General features: G+C 48.8%; 1 long non-coding RNA gene across 1 annotated transcript; it reads left to right on the top strand.

The window, feature by feature from the left end:
- The first annotated feature begins 1,587 nt into the window (after positions 1 to 1,587).
- LOC111092373 lies at positions 1,588 to 5,113 on the top strand. The gene is made up of 3 exons (XR_005378196.1): positions 1,588 to 1,717; positions 4,130 to 4,281; positions 4,701 to 5,113. It is a non-coding gene; the product is annotated as an uncharacterized LOC111092373 (long non-coding RNA).
- Positions 5,114 to 15,040: the final 9,927 nt, after the last annotated feature.

Raw genomic sequence — 15,040 nt, forward strand, 5'->3', positions numbered from 1 at the left:
TGTGGAAGCGCCCCAAAGGAAAATATTTTGGCTTTGACCTTCATCCTTCTCATTCCACAGGGAGGGTTTGAAAGCTGTGGCTAAAATGCCTGCAGGGTCATAAACATCTGACACTGTTTTTATTTTTTTAATTTTTTAAATTTATTCATGAGAGACAGAGAGAGGCAGAGATATAGGCAGAGGGAAAAGTAGGCTACCTGCAGGGAGCCTCATGCAGGACTTGACCCTGGATCCTGGGACCATGACCTAAGCCAAAGGCAGATGCTAACTGCTGAGCCACCCAGGTGTCCCTGACACTGGTTTCAGAGCCCATTACTGAGCTCACAGTTCCCTCGCCACTAGGCAGAGGGCCCCGGTGAATGACAGGATGGTGAATGTGGTTGGGATGAGGTCCATAGCCAAGGCCAACATCCCCAAGAGCACATGGTCACAAATGGGCACAGCAACAAGGTGGTTGAGACGTCTGGGTTTGGCATAAAATGTTACCAGGTGAAGAAAGCAAGAGTCAGAAGTTAGTGTCACTCTGGGTTCAGCACTCAAAATACCTGAAGGGAATAATTTACTCAGGATGGAGAATCACTGTTCAGTCATTCTTACCAGAGAGTGAGAACTATGTTCAGTTTATTAATTGATGATATGGGATAATTACATTTATCAAAACCCAGCTTTCATCGTGGCTGTGGACTAACTTTGCATGTTGGCTATTTCCTTAGCCGGGAGGGGCCGAAGGAAATTTCTTGCCTGGGTTCTGTTTGGATCCTTGTTGCATCTGGCTGACCTAATTTTGCTTTGCCCATTCTCTTGGGTGGGGTCCATGCTGGTTTCCATCCCAGTGGCCATGTGCTTTTGCCAGGATTTTTATATTGCAGAATAGGTTCTATTTTCCACCCTCCTCATAGCGGCCTCTCCAGGCCCAGTGAACATCACCACCCTCCAGCTGACCCGCACCCCCTTTGAATTGAGTGGTGTCTACTCCTAAACCAGTTATACTCGCAATACGTGTTATAGTAATTAAGTGATTTAATTACCTACTATGTCATCCCAACTTAATATTATGTAAGCCAATACAATGAGTATGAAAAGAAAGCGTTATTTCCTTGAGAACTAAGTGAAATTATTTGGAAAGACTCAGTGAAAGCAAATTGACTTAAAGATTTGCTTTAAGTGTGTAGAGATTGGGGTAAATAAGAATATAGAAGAATTCTATAGCAAAAGTCCTTTTCAAGACTAAGATTTCATGTCACTTTAAAGAAGTTGAGATTTAAAATTGTGGATAACACAGTATAGGTGTGAGTTATGCAAAACAGAGACAGCAAGGATCCCCAGTGAGAGCACCAGGCTCAAAGAAAGGGCTTTGGCCCTATGTCCAAATATTGGCAAATAGGGGTGCCTAGCTGGCAGTCAGTAGAACCTGTGACTCTTGATCTTGGGGTTGAGTTGGAGCCCCATGTGGGCATAGAGTTTACTTTAAAGAAATATATGTATATATTTTAAAATATTGATAAATAAATGATATATGTTTTTTAAGTTAAATGTTTAAAGTATATAATATGTATTTTTATCCTTGGTTCATCATGTAACATAGATTTATTGAGCGCCTACTGTGTGTCAGAATTCTCGATTCTGGGAATGCAGAAATGAATAAGGCCAACAACATCCCTGCCCTCAGATGAACATTCTGGTGAAGGTGACGGTGGAGAACGGCATATAATACGCTGTACGTAATGTATACCACCATGCACATGTATGAACTCAGCGTAAGCAGACTCGTGATGGGGGGTGGGGCGGGGGACAGGCAGTCATAGGACAGGCCTTGCCAGTGAGGAAGCAGAGTGGCTGCTCCGGGGGCAGCCATGGGGATATCTAGGGGAGACTCTTTGGGACAGAGGGTCCGATGAGGCTGACACCCCGAGCTGGGCCTGAGCTGGTACTTAAGGAAGAGAAAGAAGGCCAACCTGCCTGGAGACAAAGGCTAAGGTGAACCCTGGGGTCATCCAGGGCATGGGGGCCCCGGAAAAGACTTTGGATCTGATCCTGCAAACGAGAAGCAGCCACTGGGTTATTTCTGAGAAAGAGAAGGAGACTGGCCGGGTCTGATTTCTATGTTTAAAAGGTCACCCCGCTGCTGAATGAAGAGAATGGAGTGAGAATGAGGGGCAAGAGTGGAAGCTAAAAGCCACACAGGGGACAGGCAAGGAAGCGTCAGCCATGTGGGAGGGGCCCAGGGAGAGGTGCTCCCAGAAGCCAAGCTGCGGAAGGGTGCAAGCCTCAGAGGGGCTGGAAGGTGCTCTGGAGGCCTGGGGGGCCGGTGGGGAGAAGCCTGGGAGGAAGGGAGACCAGAAGACGCACAGCAAGCAGCGCTGCGAGCCTGAGCCCTTTGGAGTGGCTTGAAGGGAAAGGGCGGGAGAGACAAGAGCTGGGGAAGGAAGACCTGTGCGAGCAGAGGTGCAGGTAGTAGGCTGGCGGGAAGGAGCCGGGAGGTGGCCCCGCAGGCCTCCCAGAGTCCTCCACGCCGGATGGAGCTTCCTGTGAGTTAGCAGAGAGACAGCTTGGTTTCTGGCTGTGGGATGACAGAACTTGACCGCCTTCACCATCTGAAGCAGTTGGCCTGCCTTTAGGAGCTGTTTCCTCATTGTCTTCTGCTCTTCCGGTTGTCTTCTCCCTTTAGTGGGGAGGGCCCAGTCAGGAAGCCCAGAGTCTGCTTTTTGTTTGTCTTTGCAGCAGACTTGATGGGCGGGTGTGTGTGGGGGGGTGGCTTTAGGGGCCTGTGGTAGGGCCTGCAGAGTATCAGGGAGATGGCCCGGTGCCCGTGGGGGCTGATCTTGCCCATTTTTGGCAGTCGCTGTTGGGGAATGCTACTCGGCAGGGTTCCCATGTCAGAGGAAAAATAAGCGCAAGGCTTACATTTCTCAGGCTTTAGGTAGACTGTCTGTGGTTTTAAAGCTTTTGAAAAATGTCTGTTTATGGGAATCTACTTTATATATAGGTGTCAGCAATCTGATGGGAGAGAAAGAGGTTCCTGGCAGCCTTGGGACCTGGCTGGGACCCCAGTATGGACTGGAAATGTCCAGGCATCAGGTCACTGTTGAGGATTAGCTCTCTCTGGCAGAGGAATGGAAAGAGCCTGGTTCAGAGATTTTACCCTACAGGCCTGGCCTTAATTTTTTGCCATTTTTGCCTCCACCCCTAGGTACTGGCCTTTGGAAACAGATGAGGGAAGGGACTGAAGATCTTGCATCTAGGAATTCCACCCCAACACCCCAATTCCCCCTTTTGACAGGCCCAACACAGGGAGGTGAAGACAAATATGGGCTCTTTGTGACAGCGAGCCTAATGTGGCCCCTAATAAGCTAGTGTTGGCCCTGTGGAGGGCTGGAGGCAGCCTAGGGCCCAGAATCAAAACAAGCCGAGTGGACACTCCCTCCAGGCCCACACCTGAAATCTTCCGGGAGGCATCCCAGCGAAGGCCAACATGCTGGGAAGAAGCCAGAGCCAGAGGCCTTCCCAGCCAGACCTGTAGCCTGCTGTACCTAGGCCCCCTGGGGGAAGGGAGGAGGACTCATGTGGGAGGAGGCTGAAGGTGGGAGGAAGAGCAAAGAGTGAAGGGGGCAGAGAAAGAGAGCAGAACTTTTCTCTGGCCAGGAGAGATCCGAGGGGGTGCCTTTCTTAAGTTTTTGAAACATTACTTCTATTGGTGAATGAATACAACCAACATACATATACTTGCATAAAGGCATAGGTATGGTTTAATGAAGAATTCTAAAGAGAACACCTGGGTAATCACTGCTTAGTCAAGAAGTAGGACAGAGCCTGCACCTGAGATCCCCCTGGGTAACCCCTACCACTCTACCCAGAGGAACGATCGTCCTACCTCCTGGTAACATCTCTTTACTTTCCTCTATAGTGTGATCACTGATGTGTGTATCTTAAAGAATAAATTCTAGCTTCAGTTGTTTTTAAATGGCATGGGAATAAAATCATACTTGATGTGTTCTTTTATCTTGCCCCTTTTCCCTCAACATTGTCCTTTGAGCCTCATCTATACCGTTATGTTTGTTCATTGATTTTCACTGAGGTATATGATTCTCTCATATGACTATGCCATGATTATTTATCCATTTGACTGTAGATGAGAAATTGGCTGTTGTACAGGGCTGTTGGCAATGGACCACGCTGTGATGAATATCTTTGGCTGTGAGTCATGGTGCACATGTGCCCGGCTTTCTCTGCATGTGTACCTAGAGTTGGAAATTCTGGGTTCACATATCCAGGATCTTAAAGGTAATACCAAACTGTTTTCCAGAAAGATGAATTGGGTTGTTCCAAGTCTATAGCCTTGTTAAGTTTTATCTGTTTGTTAATTCCTGAGAGAAGCATGTCAAAACCTCCCACTATGTTTGTGGATTTGTCTATTTATCATTTGAGTTCTGTTGGGGTTCTTTTGCTTTCTATGTTTGAAGCTATATGTTATTAGGTATGTAAAATTGTTATATCTTCTCAAGAATTGATCATATTCAAAACAATTTGGAGGTTCAAGAACATTTATAAGAACATTATGCATTGCCAGCTACACTGAACAATAGCCCCAAATGGGAAATTGTCCAAATGTTCTTTTATCACTAGGAAATGACCCTAATTACCTCTGCTAATGCTTTTTTGCATTAAAGTCTATTTTGTGCTTCTAACCTTGTTGCTTCCAGGATCTTGGGAAGAAGAGAGCCCAAGACAAAGTGAAGTTGCTACAAGAAAACTGAAGAGGGCTGGAGAGAGAAAAATAAGGCTGCTCCCCAGTGAACCCCCAGCCCCTCTGTGCTCAGGGACATTGAGGGATCTTCAGTTCACTGCCTCGGGAGGACTGGAATGAGGCAGAGGAGAAGACGCAGAGCTTTAAGGACAGCCACTTCCCATCAGAACCCCTGCTAGACTGCAGATCAGAGCATGGGAAACTCAGCTGTGTGCATATGTGGCGTCTCCACATGCTCACCCCACAGCTCCAGGGGGATTTGTGGCCAGTGGGTGAGATAATACTCTCAGGTATTATCATATCTCAGGTATGTGTGAGGATGTACTTCCTGCCAGCTCAGGATAGAACTCCAGATATTTGTGAATTTGTCATTCTCTTCATCATGTATGTACTTATCCAGTCAATAAATACTCTTTTTTAAGGATAAAAGAAGTTTTTATTTATAGTCTTAGAGTGAAGGGGAAAACCTCAACTTGCAAGACAAATCCTGGCCAGTGTGGACAACATACTTTTTATTTCCATGGAATGGAATCAAACACAGACTGAGACTAGAGAGTACACACTAGAATCAGCAGATGCCAGGAATGGAGTAGGAAAAAGACAAAGAAATACGGCCTAAACACAAAAAGCCCTTCCCTGTGATCTGCTGACTGTAGCCAGCACCAGGGCTGGATCACACAATGGGAATGAGGTCCAAGGCAGTTGGAACAGGAGTGGGGCGAGGGTGGGGAAGGGTCTACACTGGGGTGTGGGTTTAGTACTGGGTAAATTGCTCTTAGTATTTATATACGAAATTAGTTGGCTCTATTTCTTAGAAATGTACATGGAAAAGAAAGGAAGATTTGATCATTACTTTCTGAATCTGTTGCTCTGCAATACTGATATCATCAGAAATGAGGACATTTCACTCAGGTTCAAATTTCAGTAGCAGGAAATAGTATCAAAACATCGTCATCACTGGCCCCCAGTACAAAACCTCTCCCCGACCTGATCCTCCCTCCTTGTCCCACCCCTACCACCCCTGGGCAGCTACCACTTCACTGCTGCACAGTCTCCCACAAGTACCGCACGAGTGTCACACAGCCCTTCCTAACGCTGGCTGAGAGAGGCAGGCATGAAACAGGCCAAAGACTCTGGGCTGCAAATCTGTCCCCTCTTGTTTTTATACCACAGACTTCTTAAAGGATCTGGTTTTTCTAATGGAATGGCAAATAGCCTTTTAGAAAAAAAAAAAAAAAAACCTCAAAAAGAAGGGGGATTAATTCTGACTCCAAACCAGTCATCTTCTTAATGTGGAGCAATCCATAGATTCATAAAGTCAATGTAACAGAGGTGAGGGTGGCCCTGGGGGCAGGGCCTGGGAAGCGGAGTCCTCCGGGCCTGTGTCCAGCAGGGCTGGAGACGCTGGTGGCTGGTCAGTACAGCATGTGCTCGGAGGGCCGGTGGGCAGTCTGCCCTCTGCAGAAAAAGCTGCCAAGTTGAGGTGTTTTGTTTTAAACATTGCTGGTGGGGACAGGGAATCCCTGAAGGGAACTGGCTTAAAAAATTGTGGAAATGGGGAAGGAGAATGCGAGCTATTGTCCAAGAGATTCTCCGTAAAAATAAAATTTAAAAAAAGAAAAAGGGATCCCTGGGTGGCGCAGTGGTTTAGGCGCCTGCCTTTGGCCCAGGGCACGATCCTGGAGACCCGGGAATCGAATCCCACGTCGGGCTCCCAGTGCATGGAGCCTGCTTCTCCCTCTGCCTGTGTCTCTGCCTCTCTCTCTGTGTGTGTGTGTGTGTGTGTGTGTGTGTGACTATCATAAATAAAAAAAATTAAAAATAAAAAAAAGAAAATTAAAAAAAAGAAAAAAGAGGAAAGGAAAAATAGTCTCTTAAATGTCTGCGAGGGCTCTAGGGATGAACTGAAAGGCAGATGAGACGATGGAGGAGATGCACAGTTGGTGCTGCTGACTGGCCCCACGGAGCTTAGCTGGTCTCCACCCCGAGCTTCTTCCTGCATTGGGACTTTTCAGGCTCCCAGCCTCTGCCAACGACAGAGATGGTGCTGCCCTTGGCATGGGGGCTGCTGTCTGAGGAGGGGCAGTTGGCCTGCCCCTCTGCCTCACCTTCTCCAGGGCCGGGGCTTGCTGCTCCAGAGGTGCTGTCTGCTGCTTGAGGTCATCAATGTCTTGCTGGTGTGTGTGGTTTTTCCTTCGTATACACTGGATGCGCTCGGTGGCCTTGTCTAGGATTCGGGCCGGGATGCCTCCTTTGCTTGGGGTGCTGGGACCGAGGCCTGCACACTGTGAAGGCTGCCTTTGCGGTCCCTAGGCTTTCATTCTGGTGCATTATGGTGAGCCCGTTCGTCACCTGTGGGTTGAAAGCTCGGTTCCACTGCTCTCCCCCTGGGTGTCCTGTCACCCTCATCGTTCATTCCCTACGGCTTCCTCCTGAGAAGCAGAGAAGTGGAGTGGCCACTGCAGCAGCAGCTAGGGTTGGGGTTGGGGTGGGGAGGGAGTGGAAAGTCCAACAACAAGCCCAGTCACCCTACACACTCACACACACACACACACACACACACACACACACACACACCATGGGTAAGAGCCACCTCCTCACTCCAGTCAACAAATACTTATTAAGTACCTACTGTAGGCAGGCACTGGGCCCACTCTGGCTCTTCTCTTTGAGTTTCCTGGTCACTGCTCAATGGACCCAAGACAAAATCTCTCTCATCCTTCGAAAGGCCTGAGCCGCTCTCTGGGGTCCTGTGGTGGCCAGGAAGCCTTTGGCCAGTTAGCCAGGGAGAGCAGGAGACTAAGTCTTCCATTCCCTCCGACCCTTCTCTCTCTCCTCAAAAGCTGGAAACCCCTGACATGGACATTTCTTGCTCTAGGGCAGTTCTCTGCTCCTAAGAACCAGAAGGCTGATGACCAGGAGAAGCCGCTCGAAACTAGCTGGGGGCTCTCAGGGTGACATGAGGTGAGGAGTGTGCTGCCAGATGTTCCTTATTCTTTCTCCTCAAACTGACAAGATCTTCATTAGGCTTCAACCAGAGAGGAAAACTCAAGAATAAACCAACTGCCAATTGCTCCGGGGGCTCGAGAAGCCCAAAGGTGTCACAGCCATCACCTGGCCTGAGGAGAACTCTCTAAAGTTGTTGCCAGAGCAGGACACTTTTGAGAATGATAAGGAGTTCTGTTAATATGCGCACTGGAACAACAGCCATAAACTCGGGACTGTCTTGGATCAACTGAGAGGCATGGTCACTCTCTCTAGAATGGTCTCTCAGAAACGATCTGCAATGAAGAAATTTTGTTCCCCCTCTGCCTCCTCAGAATGTGACTCAGAACTCATCCTAACCAAAAGAAATCCTTCCTAGACAGGTCTGCTTCCCTTTTGCCAGAACACAACGGCAGGAGAACATCCCCAAATGCTGCTGGGTTGGGTCATTTTAGAAAGCCACCCTGACGGGCATCTGGGTAGCTCAGCGATTGAACATCTGCCTTCAGCTCAGGGCATGATCCCGGGGTCCTGGGATCGAGTCCCACATCAGGCTCCCTGCAGGGAGCCTGCTTCTCCCTCTGTCCGTGTCTCTCTCTGTGTCTCTCATGAATAAATAAATAAAATCTTTAAAAGAAAAAAGAAAGAAAGCCACCCTGAGGGACCTCAAAGGCAATGAAGGATACTGAAAAGATGCCTGCAGGGCTCCTGTGCGGAAACTGCATCAAAGCTGGAATCTTAGGGAATCTTTGAAGATACGCTGGCCAGAGGGAGGAAGTTCTTGTCACTGGGTTGGGAACATAGGCCTCCACTCCACACTGACACTTTCCTAGAAGGTCAAAACTGTTTGGGCTTTGTAGATGTTCGGCTGAGATATGATTTAGGGAAAGTGCCAGGCTTCGGGATTCAACTTCCTAGGCTCCCGTCTCTTGTCTCCACGCTGTGATGCAGTTATTGGCCGTATTGTTAGAAGAGGATATTTGAAGATGAGAAGGCCCTTATGACAGTGCAGTGACTCAGGCCTCATTGGCTGTGCCTCTGTTCTGGACGGCTTGGGACGGGATGGCATTTGGGATGTGAGTGGGCCTCGGAGGGGCCCAGCCTGTGGGCGGGAACCGAGCCCTCTCAGGCTCCCGGGCAGAGGAGGTGGGGATGGCCTCTAGAATCTGGATTTACCCGTGGGGCTGGGATGGGGCCCATCTGGCGTGTCTCAGCTCCCTTCTGTGTGCGAGTGTCGGCAGACCACATGGGTGTGTGCGCTTCATGAGTGAAAACCTTCCAGATGTGCTCAGCTGTCCACATAGCCAGCAAGTGTCCTGTCTTCTGTAAGTCCTGCACACGTGCGATCCAGCGTGCTGCTCCCGGCGGGAGAGGGTAGCGCTGCCGACCGATCCTCTAGGCTCGGGGATGGCACCACGGAAAGATTTGACCTGCCTTTTTTGTTTCTAAAAACTAAAAAAGAAAACTCAGGGAGACCAAGAGAATAGACTTGATAATTGATTCTTACAACTAAAGATAGCTATGCTAATAATAGTGCTAATGGTAATAATTGCTAGGCACAGTAGCAAACATTTACTGAACGTGCTTAAATGCAGGGTTTTAATGAAACCTCACGGCAACCCTCTGAGGCTGGTATCATTATCCCGTGGTTCAGATGGGGAATCAGGCAGAGAGAGGCTATGTCGCTGGCCTGTTGGAAGTGACACCAGTTAGACCACAGCCTCCATGGCACACAGAACATGAGGGCAATGGCAGTGGGTCACGTGGGAGGGTCCTTGGGCTCCCACCATCAAACCTCACAACTTCCCCTCTGCTTCTCCCTAGGCTTCCCCCTTTCTGACTAGTGAGAAAGAGGCAGCTCTGCCTGCATAGGGCTTACCTGTCCAAGAGACTGTCCTCCCGCCGCTGTCTTCAGCCTCTCCCTCCCCAAAGGTCCTTCCCATCACAAGGAAATATGCACAAGTCTCTCATGAAAAAGAACCAGATGGGGATCCCTGGGTGGCGCAGTGGTTTGGCGCCTGCCTTTGGCCCAGAGCGCGATCCTGGAGACCCGGGATCGAATCCCACGTCGGGCTCCCGGTGCATGGAGCCTGCTTCTCCCTCTGCCTGTGTCTCTGCCTCTCTCTCTCTCTGTGTGACTATCATAAATAAATAAAAATTAAAAAGAAAAAGAACCAGAAACTAAATCCTCTTCTTAGAGCCCACTCCCCTCCACCTCCTTTTTCTTCTCTTACCGCTAAGCCTCTAGAAGACTTCGTCTGGGTTCTCTGTGTCCACTTCCTTTCTTTTTCCTCCTCAACCTGCTGTAACCTGCATTCCACCCCATTCCCTATCGCCTCTCCGCCAATAACCTTACACCAACCCAGTGTCCATCTCTGTCCCTACGTCTTGCCTTCTTGAAGACTCCATCCCTGTTGACCATTCCTTCCTTGTTGAAGTGCTCGCTCCCTGTAGCTTCCCCCCTACCGCCTTCTATTCATTTCTTCCTGTTCCTCTAGCTGCCCCTCTGTTGGCTTTATAGGCTCTAGGCTTTCTGCCCATCTGCGAGATGGTTAATTTGATATGTCAACTTGACTGGGCCATGGGATGCCCAGATATTAGGTTAAACATCATTCTGAGCATTACTGAGGGACTTTGAGGATGAGATTAACATGCGAATCAGAGGGTTGAATAAAGTGCATTGCCCTCCTCAGGGTGATAGTCCTCATCCCATCCATCAAAGGCCTAAATAGACAAAGAGGCTGAGAGAGGGAGAATTTGGTCTCTCTGCCTGTCTTAGAGATGGGTCATTGGTCTTCTTCTGCCTTTGGACTCAGACTCAGACTGGAAACTATACTGTCTGCTCTCCACCTTGTCCACTGTAGATCCGGGTAACTCTCAGCCTCCATAATCACACGTGAGCCGATGCCTTATAACCAACCTATCTCTCTATCTCTATCTACATCTCTATCTACCCATTGCTACCATGATACATAGAATCTCTTATCGGTTCCATTTCTCTGGAGCACTGTGACCAAAGAGCTGGAGCCCCTGAACACTTCACTCCTTGCCCACATAACATTACATCTGTAATAATAGAATTGGTTTCACATTATCATAGCCTTATAAGCTCCTTAAGGACACTGACTGCATCTTATTCATCTACCTAATCCATATTAAGTGCTCAGAAATGTTTGTTGAATGAATGAACGAGCTATAAACTTGGATGCACAAAGAACTAACCACAATGTGTATAAGCATGGGTGAGGCTCATTTAAAGTTCACATGATCCTCATGTTGACAGTGGGGATCACAGTCTAGGGTAAGTAATTGTTATACACCTTAAATCTAATTTAGAGCCAAAAACCCCCCAAATGCACTACTTCAGTCAGGTCTTATGTACTTTGGTCTTCATGGTCAGGAGTTCATATCAGTTCAGTAAATGATCTTTGGGAAACAAAAGAGTAAATGTATATTATCTTTCTGATTCCTCAGACACGATTTCAAGATCTCACCTCTACCCAAGGCCCTAGATTCCCTCTCACTATGTCACTTTCTCTCTCCACCTCTCCTCTTGCTGTCAATCATATTTCCAGGGTGGAGTTACTGGAGAAGAGAAAGTCTACATTCCTTTTTTCTATAGTTAGAAATTATTTGGCAGGTTAACAGCTAGCCCTAGGCTTTATTCTCTGTCTTGAATTCATAGATGAAGTACCTAAACTCCTCAGGCTGACATAGAACAACAAGAACCTGCTTTGGCTTTTGTTTTGGATGAGCCAAGACCAGTGTGCCAGGACCTGTACAAACAGGGTGGTGTAAATGTTAGAAGGCATGTCTGGGCCTGAGGGCTGTGGGTGGTGACAGCAGGAGAGAGTTTTGACAGAAGCCTATAAAACAGAAAAGGGCAGAAAAACAGGTTGTGAGGGTTCATAGGGCAATTAAGTAGAACATTCCATCGTGTTCCTTCTGTGTTTTTCCCAGCACACAGAACTAGTTTCTTCTCCACAGGTCATGTGTCACACCTGGGACCCAAGGTGGGGCATGAAATGACAGATAGGAGGTTCCAGCACTTGCTTCCAGGATGGTCAGCCTGTGGTATAATCTTAGATGGGGCTGCGGCAACTCCTTCTTTGAATAGATGTTAGGAGCACTACCTCCAGCATCCATCAGCTTCCTAAATATAGTGTGTGAAGTTATGCTCCTCTCCCCCAACATGTTTATGACACATCATTAAGGGCACTGCCTACAGTTAAACGTTCATTGAAAGTGGCTGGTGCATACTGATGTTGATCAGACTGACTCAACTCCCTGGAGTTTGTATAAAGCTGAAATTCTTCCTTAATTTTGAAAGGAACTCTCAGGATAAAGGCAAAAATGCCGGGATGCCTGGGTGGCTCAGTGGTTGAGCATCTGCATTTGGCTCAGGTTGTGATCCCGGGGTCCTGGGATTGGGTCCTGCATCGGGCTTCCCGCAGGGAGCCTGCTTCTCTCTCTGCCTATGCCTCTGTTTTCATTCTGTTCTTTTTCCTGCTTTCCAAAGAAGCTATGGAGAAGAGGCTCTTGCTTGCCGAGAGGGACACTTCTGGCAGTCCCGGAAAGCCCAAATGCCTGTCAAATGTCTTTGTCCTTAGAGATCCCTATTAGGCACCTGTGATCCCTCCCTGTTTGCTTCCACGCACAGGGATCGTGCCCCAGGCTGTGGGGGTGCTGGTCAGCATGCCTGGGTCTTGTTCATGTTTGGACTCCAGGGCTGGACCCCAACTGGAACATGGTACATGCTCGGTGCAGACAGAGCCTCCCTCCTTCCTCGCGTCCCACGTGTCCTGCTGGCCCTTGCCCCCATGTCCCAGTGTCCTGATTTCCCACTCCAGCCACGTACCTGGCCTTCTCCAGCACCCTGCACTCTGGCTGTTGGGGCAAATTACCACAAACGGGAGGCTTTAAAACCACAAAAAAGTGTATTCTCTCCCAGGTCTGGAAGCTAGAAGTCTGAATCAAGATGTTGGTGGGGCCATGCTCCCTCTGAAGGCTCTAGAGGAGAATCTGGTTTTTGCCTCTTCTAGTTCCTGGAAACTCCAGGTGTCCCTTGGCTTGGGGTCAGGTATCTCCAAACTCCACCACCCCGGTCACATGGCCTCCTCTTCTGTGAGCTCCTGTTGGCCTGTCTCTTAAGGACACATGATGACATTTACTGTCCACCAGGTACTCCAGAGTAATCTCCTCCTCTCAGAATCCTTAACCGTAATCACTTCTGCAAAGATCTTCTTCCAGCTAGGTCATGCTTACAATTTCCAGGGATCAGGACTTGCTATCTTTGGGGGCCATTATTCAGCCACCCCAGCATTTTAAGAATGAGGGGGGAGGGATCAGAAGTGCAAGTGGGGGTATTGAGGTGGGCGGCAGCAGGGATCCTACCATGTTGGAGGAGGAAGAAGTGGGGTGCTGGGATCCAGGCAAGTGCAGAAAAGGAATCAGAGGTGAAGAGTGGGGGCAGGTGGTAGGAAGGTGCTCACAGGGAGATTAGAGAAGGTGAGAAATAACTTCTGAGAGAATTCAAAAAGTGGTTGGCGACCCAGAGAAGAACTGCCAGCAGCACTTGAGATTGTTTGGGGCTGTGGGCCATAGATTTGTAGTGGCACCAAACTCCTGCCTGGAGAACATTCTCTGATAGTTTAAGCAGCCTCTGTGTGTGTGTGTCTGTGTGTGTGTGTGTGTGTGTGTGTGAGAGAGAGAGAGAGAGAGAGAGAGAGAGAGATTAGGAGAATATGGCACAGAGAGCTCACCATGTCTTTGGCTGGGGAGGTTTGCAAGGACGGGGAGCATGGCATTGGCAGTACTGGTGCAAGTCTGGCTCACCCAGGAAGGAAGGGTCACTGAGAAGAGCACAGATGGACAGAAAGACTGGCTAGCTTGATGCTGTCAAAGAGCAAGTGTGGTGCCTTTTGCTGGAAGAAGTGTTTAAAGCTTCCAAAAATTGCTAACTAAGCAGAGTTCAAAGTTTGGGATGATGCAGGTACAAGCTCCTAGGTATATGGAGAGAAGCCAGTGGCTGAGATGCAGGGGAGCAGGGGAGGGAGGGAGCTCTGGGACCAGCCTGCTGGATGCACCAGCCGGGGGTGGATGAGACTTGCCTGGTCACAGCGGGACTTATAGGGGAGGAACAATGGGCTCAGGGGTCAGGAAGTAAATGTAGCTTTCCTTGATGAGATTGAGGATGTAGGGGACTTTACAATGAAAGGAGAGATCTAGCGATGCCTGGATGCCTGGGTGGCTCAGCAGTTTAGCATCTGCCTTCGGTTCAGGGTGTGATCCCGGGACCCTGGGATCGAGTCCCACATTGGGCTTTCTGCATGGAGCCTGCTTCTCCCTCTGCCTGTGCCTCTGCCTCTCCCTCTGTGTTTCTCATGAATAAATAAATAAATAAAATCCTAAAAAAACAAGAAGGAAAGGACAGTTCAGAGGCACGATAAATAGATAAATACACAGGCCTGAGATGAGCAGGAGCTGGGGGAGCTTAGGTCAGGGGACAGAAGCCCAGGCACTATGGGGAGGGTCAAGTGAGATCTAGGGGGCCGGGTGGGACTGATCCACCTCCAGGCTGCAAACAGGACTCCGGTCTCTTCAAAGCAGAGCTGTGCCGAGGCCCCAGGTGGTGTGAGGAGTTAGCACCCCGTAGCTTCTGTTACATCTTAGTTGACTCTTCTGAGTTTGAGAGAAGAAGCTAAAGTTACCATGAGTTGGTGAAAGGCAGTTTCAGAACAAAGGAATTTCTTCCTTTGTTGGTCTGCTCACTCATTAGTCGGGCCCCATGGCTGGTTTCCTTGCATAGGGCAGTCATTTATTTGCCAAGGCAAAGGCCTCGGCTTGAGAAGCCTGTCAGTCTGGGGACCTGATGCAAGCTCCTGCAATCAAGGTGAGGAGTCAAGCTAAAGGACTGCCCATGGCCGTTTGGGGTCCGCCCACAGGGGATGGAGCACCCTCCTGGCTGGACAGACCGGTCTCTGTGGGCTCTGCGCCCCTGCAGCAAACCCCCTCCCCTGGGTGGAGAGGTGAGGCTCCGAGTAACTCTAGGTGGAGAGCTGCAGACAAGGCAAGACTTAGGACCTTGTAGTAAGGGGTGGCTAAGGGTCAAGCAGAAAGTGACTTTTGACTCGAATAATTTAAGATCTGTGTGGCCACAGAAATACATACAAAGCAGGAAACCAGCGACTTCTTAAAGCACGTTTTTAACTATTATCGTTTATTTATTTATTTTTTTTTTGGCTGAGAGTTGCTTTAAATCTTCTCAATTGTTGGCTTTTTAATATTTTGCAATGTTCTCTCTCCTAAATT

This window comes from Canis lupus, chromosome 25, assembly GCF_011100685.1.
Source record: "Canis lupus familiaris isolate Mischka breed German Shepherd chromosome 25, alternate assembly UU_Cfam_GSD_1.0, whole genome shotgun sequence".
Taxonomy (NCBI): domain Eukaryota; kingdom Metazoa; phylum Chordata; class Mammalia; order Carnivora; family Canidae; genus Canis; species Canis lupus.